The sequence below is a fragment of the Ornithodoros turicata genome, unplaced genomic scaffold, assembly GCF_037126465.1.
Source record: "Ornithodoros turicata isolate Travis unplaced genomic scaffold, ASM3712646v1 ctg00000858.1, whole genome shotgun sequence".
NCBI classification, from domain to species: Eukaryota; Metazoa; Arthropoda; class Arachnida; order Ixodida; family Argasidae; genus Ornithodoros; species Ornithodoros turicata.
The window spans coordinates 25,182-31,355 of NW_026999407.1; the positions used below are offsets into that span (position 1 = coordinate 25,182).

Sequence of the window (6,174 nt, forward strand, 5' to 3'; positions counted from 1 at the left end):
AATGCCAAAACACTGGTGATCGGGGAAAAGGGCTAAGCCTGCGGCGGATCATCATAGAGCATACATAAGTTCATTTCGCGTAAACTAAACGCGGTCTGCTTGGAAAACGACGTACAAAGTTTCTTAGGGAGCAGAGAAATATAGCAATTTCTACTCCGTGCTCAGATACCAGCATTTCTGCTCAAAACCCTGCAAAATTAAGCACTGCTTACTTCATCAAGATATCGAACACCCAACAAAATCAAACAAACAACCCCACTTCCACTGATAGAACATTATTCAGCTTTTACGCAGGAGGCTTTCTTCTACATAAAAGTAGAGAAAATAAGAAAAGAGCAGCGAAAATTACACGCACTTTTGCTCGAATAGCAATAAGAGAAAAAAATAAAATAAAATATCGACACACACGCTAATAAACTGTGACAAAGACACCCATTTCTGCTATCAGATAATTATTGCATAATGCTAAATACTCATTTGCATTGTCCCTGCGTGAAGAAAGCACAGGGCAGGGATACACAATTTATCTTAAGCGAGCAGGGAAAGTCACAGCAAAGCTCACCATTGTAGTACCCTCGCGATAAATCTTTTATTCCAGCGCCAGCAGACCCAAGCAGGGTACCCAAGCTTGCAGCCAGTGATGCTGGAATGATTATTTTATTTGATTTCATTTCATTTTGAGTCATTATCGGCTCACCTATTTAGTGAAGACCTATGAACACATGTTAAGTGGTTTGGTTTAAAAATGGTGAGAGCTACAGTGTGTAGCGAATGATGTTCACATTTGTCCGTTCTGCTCTACAGTATTCTTGCAAAATATATGGGTGCAAGAAAATAAAAGGAAAACGAAGAAGACAATTCACTCCTGTATGATGAGCGCTGCGTAGAAGCACGGCACCGTTTTCTTTGTGGAGGTATAGCGAACGCGCATTCCTTTCTTTCTTTTTTGGTTCGCGTCGGCCGAGTGGCGATATCCTATTACATCCGGAACGAGGACCTATCGCTTTGCGATCGCATACAAGAGTGAGCCATCTTTTGACGATGGTAGGATAATTATTGACCTGAGGAATAATATGGATTTATGTGGTTGTGGTGGACTTTGTGTTTGTGATTGTGAAAATGTGAGTGTGTGTCTGTGTATGTGTGAACCAGGGATCCCACTTGACAAGTAAGTTCTTTGTGTGTGCTTTTTCATGTGACACGAGTGATACATTTATGTGCCATTGCGTGGAATAGTGGCTTAAAAAATAAGGGAAGCAGTGCTTGCATTGCTATCTGTAGGATAGACCGAGAGCGTTTTTAATGGAATTACCTCGCGAACCTGGTGAAGTCTTCGTTTTGGGCAGGCTATTTTATGAGAGCCGGTCCTGTTGCGATGCATTTGATACGCTTTCCTGAAGCCGCGTGCTTTGTTCTTGTAGTGTGGTTTACGCCTTTATCAATAGAAATGAATAGAAGTGTTTGTTTGTTTGTTTGTTTGTTAGTATGTGTCTGTCACGTTCGTAGCGCTGTTCAAGCTTTATTTGCTTTGCAAAAATTCAGACTTTATGGTATTAAGCTGTTCGAGTAGAAGTGACTTTCCCTGCTCGCTTAAGATAAATTGTGTATCCCTGCCCTGTGCTTTCTTCACGCAGGGACAATGCAAATGAGTATTTAGCATTATGCAATAATTATCTGATAGCAGAAATGGGTGTCTTTGTCACAGTTTATTAGCGTGTGTGTCGATATTTTATTTTATTTTTTTCTCTTATTGCTATTCGAGCAAAAGTGCGTGTAATATTTCGCTGCTCTTTTTCTTATTTTCTCTACTTTTATGTAGAAGAAAGCCTCCTGCGTAAAAGCTGAATAGTGTTCTACCAGTGGAAGTGGGGTTGTTTGTTTGATTTTGTTGGGTGTTCGATAGCTTGACGAAGTAAGCAGTGCTTAATTTTGCAGGTTTTTGAGCAGAAATGCTGGTATCTGAGCACGGAGTAGAAATTTCTATATTTCGCTGCGCCTTAAGAAAATTTGTACGTCGTTTTCCAAGCAGACCGCGTTTAGTTTACGCGAAGTAGAAAAATGAAGTTGTGTATGCTCTATGATGATCCGCCGCGGGCTTAGGCCTTTCCCCGATGAGCAGTGTTTTGTATGCGATGTCGCATGTCTGGACTTGATCAGTGTTGCAATTTTTACCCTTCGTTAATATCTTGTTGTTGTTGTCGTCTTGTGTTAGACGTTGAGCTTCGTAGCGATGTGCGGTAACGCTACGATTATTCCTGAGCGCTCCGTGTGTTTAATGCGTTGTCCTCTGTGCGTGCATGCGTGTGCTTTTTTTCTCCTGATTTGTGACGTCATCGTGGCATGTCTGGACTTGTTTAGCAGTGTTGCAATTTTACCCGCTGCTAGTATGTTGTTGGTGTCATGTTGTGCTAGCCGCGTGGCGATGTGTGGTGACCTGAGGTCTTAAGCCTTTTCCCTGCTCACCTAAGGAAATTTGTGTATCCCTGTCCTGTGCTTTCTTTACGCAAGGGCAATGCGTCTGCGTATGTGGCACTATCACATACCAGACCTGAGTGTCTTTTTCTTAGTTTATTAGCATATGCTTCAGGTTTTTTTAAGTCAAGCACAAGTGCGCGCAATTTTTCGCTGCTCTCTTCCTCAAATCACCGATTTTACGCAGAAGAAAGTCGCATGGTGCAGCTGAGAAGTGGGTTTCTCTGATTGTTTGTTAGATGTTGTTGGGTGTTCGATATGTTGAGGAAGTCAGCTGTTAAAGGTATCCGTGAAGAAATGCTTGCATCTGAACGCAGGATAGGAATTCCTGAAGCACGGCACCCTCAGTGTAAATTAATTATTTTGGATATGAGTCGGCTTCACTGCATGACAAGGCTGAAATGGGAAGAGAGAAAAAATTGGAGCGCTTCATTAGTAGCGATCCAAGTAATAGGGCAATTATAGTTTCCATAGAAAGTTGAATTTTAATGGGCTCCTAAAATTATAGTTTTGTAGAAGCTTTTCTAAACTGCAATGCAATAATCATTAATATAGTATAGGAATGCTATCGTGTTCCCGTAAAGGCGTTCTGTCTTGTGCTTTGGAGTGCGCGAATAGAACTTTGCTCCCAGGCTTTCCCGCCTTTATGCTCGGAATGCGCGAATGGAACTTTGCCCACCCGGCTTCCGCGCCTTTTCTGCTCGCAGGTGTAGCCTCAGACAACGAATGTATGAGCATAGAAAGGGTCATGTATTACATAAGCCTGGAGGTGACGTTGAGTGGTCTCACTTATTATTTTAAGGAGCAGTGGTAGTTTACTGTAATTCTAATGACCATGATGAGCCTTTGGGGTGAAAATCGTTAATATGTAGGGTGCTTTTTTGTTGAATTTTAATGAGAGAATCAATGTCATTCAGAGTAGGACAAAGGAAATAATCTTGCGATTCAATAATTAATAGGAGTCTTTGCCGGTGTCTTCTTCAGACAGGATGTGATGATGTCACGCAGTCTGTAGCAATGCGTTGACTGTTACTGAAAAAAGTGTAGCAAAATGGGTGTGTATTCCCCTGGACAGATTTATGATGAGCACTGTTTTTGAACAAGAGGAGTGCGTGTGCTTGGAAATAGTTTGATGCTGGTTTCCTTCTTTGTTTTTTTCGCTTTTTCCCCCTTGTTGTCTGACAAACATGCGCTGACATGCCTGGGCTTGTTCTGACATGCTTTCCTTCTACATGTAGTTTTTTCTTTTTGTACAAGGAATATTCTTGACGATAGTGCTGCCTTGAATGGGAATAGTGCTATTCTTAATACTTTTGCGATTCATTTAGTTCAGAGAGTAACCGCGAGGGGGACAGGTGTGTGACTTTATTCAGGAGGAACAAAGCGTCATTATTCAATTATCTACCTGGCTCTCGGGTGGGATGAACATGTCTTGCTGCACCATTTTTTCCTTGTACAGTAAGACTTTGGGAATGAAATGCTATAATCTCATCTTTTCTATGGTGCTCTTCTGCAATAATTCCCTATGCAATCGTTATAGAAGAATAAAGGAAATAATCTTGGGATAGTGATTCAATAAATAACAGGTCCCATGTCTAGAGCGTACGCGTTCTTGAGCCACGCACCAGCAAGATGACGTCATACCGTGGCTTCACTGCAGGTTGACCTTGTCTAGAGGAGCATTAGTGGAAAAAAACAGGGTAGCCCTGAGACAATAGGATGCCGTCACGACCAATGAGACTGGCCTGCAGGGGGCGCAAGGATTCACTTCTCTCTTGGACACTGGCGGGTGTAGACACGGTAATTATGATCCTGGCAATTGCGTTGATCGTCAGTAGATGAGCGTAGCTTAGGTGGGGTTCTGTCTGCCTCTGATGATGTGCGGATCTGTGGTTCATCACTGGTGAATGGTGTTCGACGATGCAGGTGGATTTTGTGACGAGCGGATTTACAATGAGGGAATGCTGTGAACGGGAAAAATGATGGTGAGCGTCTTTTCACTCTGTTCAAGTGTTCGTTTTCCTCTGTTGCCCAACAGTCGTGCGAATTTGTCCTGTCGTGTCCTGACATGCTCCGATATGCATGCTTTCCTGTGTTAACGCTTTGTATTTTTTTCTTTTTTGACAAGGAACATTGTCGTCTTGACGATAGTGCTGCCCTGAGTTCTGCGCGCGTTGATTTGTTGAGTGCCTAGTCCTCTTATTAGCCGTTGATGGAGTTACATGTTAGGATATTTTGTTCTTTTGCAAGTCTCATTTAGTAAGACTTTGGAATTCCTACGATCAGTTTTCATGCATGGTGCTCTTCTGCAATAGTTTCCTATGCAATCGTTATAGAAGAATAAAGGAAATAATCTTGGGATAGTGATTCAATAAATAATAGGTCCCCTGTCTAGAGCGCACGCGTCCTTGAGCCACGCAGGTGCATGATGACGTCATACCGTGGCTTCACTGCAGATTGACCAAAGGAGCATTAGTGGAAAAGAACAGTGTAGCCCTGAGACAATAGGATGATGTCTGGACCAATGAGAACTGCCAGCAGGGGGCGCAGGAATGCTCTTCTCACTTAGCCTCACGACCAATGAGAACGGCCAGCAGGGGGCGCAGGAATGCTCTTCTCTCTTAGCCTCTCGCAGGTGGCGGTAGGAGCGCGCAGAGGGCGCTACGAGCGCGCGCATGCGTAGCACCCGTAGAGTGGCGCTTACGTCAGTCCACCTCTGGCTCTCGTTGGGAGAAGACGTGCGGTCGTTCGCTCCGTCGTCACTTGATCCCTGGCTGTCGACGAGAGCAGTCGCATCGGTCTGCGCTCCTACTGTGGTGAGGTGATTTGTTGTGTAACTAATGCTTTCGCCAACTTTGTTCCCGCTTTGTTTGCGATTTTCGTGCCCGTGCACGTCGGGTGCTGGTTGCTGTTGTCCGGGCATTCCCGCCATTTTCTATCATCTTCTGCCTTGGGACCGGGAGTAGTGCTGGCGTGATTCTTAATAATTTTGTTGTGAGATTAGTTGAGAAAGTAACCGCTAGGGGGTGCAGCTGCGGGGTTTATACAGGACAAAAACCATTACGAGTCAGTTTCTGCCTGCCTCTCGGATGGAGCAGTCGCATGGTTCTGCGCTCCTGTTCTGGTGGGCTCATTTGTTGTGTAACTAATTTTTTTTGTTGTTAGCTATTGATGGTTTGCATACTCTTGCTTTTCCAGCCTCTGTATTACGAGTGTTTTTCTCCTTGCATGCCCAGAGCTGTCCTAACTTGCCCAGACATGCCGTGATGACGTCACAGCTGACGTCACAGGATGTCCGGAACTGGTGGTCATAGCTGCGATGCTTTGCAACCTGCCTCTGTGCTCCGTCGCCCAGCGACGGTCAGCGGCCTTTCCGGACCGCTTTCTTCAAGATGGCGCCGTTGATCTTCAATTAAACTCCTTCTCTCCACTCTATTTTTCAGGTCCCCCAAGGTCGCCATTTTCCCATGTATTTGTTCCTATCCCGATGCGTGCAATGCCGGAGGCCGCCCTTAGATACCCCATTGTTACCAGACGTTGGCTTGCGTTTGATTGTAGCGCGCTAAAGATCCAGTTGAAGCACAGTTCAAGCCAGGCCAAGTCACCGAAGGAGAAATGGACGACTGCGCCTGCGGCGCCAGTGGCGGCGCCTGGTACGACAGGTACGCTATGTGATGCACGCAGCCGTGCACTAGATCCTTC

The 6,174-nt window shown here is 44.7% G+C and overlaps 1 long non-coding RNA gene across 1 annotated transcript; it reads left to right on the forward strand.

The window, feature by feature from the left end:
* The first annotated feature begins 974 nt into the window (after positions 1–974).
* LOC135375402 (uncharacterized) lies at positions 975–5,907 on the forward strand. Its single transcript, XR_010417239.1, has 4 exons — positions 975–1,168; positions 4,133–4,272; positions 4,399–4,457; positions 4,929–5,907. It is a non-coding gene; the product is annotated as an uncharacterized LOC135375402 (long non-coding RNA).
* The last annotated feature ends 267 nt before the right edge of the window (positions 5,908–6,174 follow it).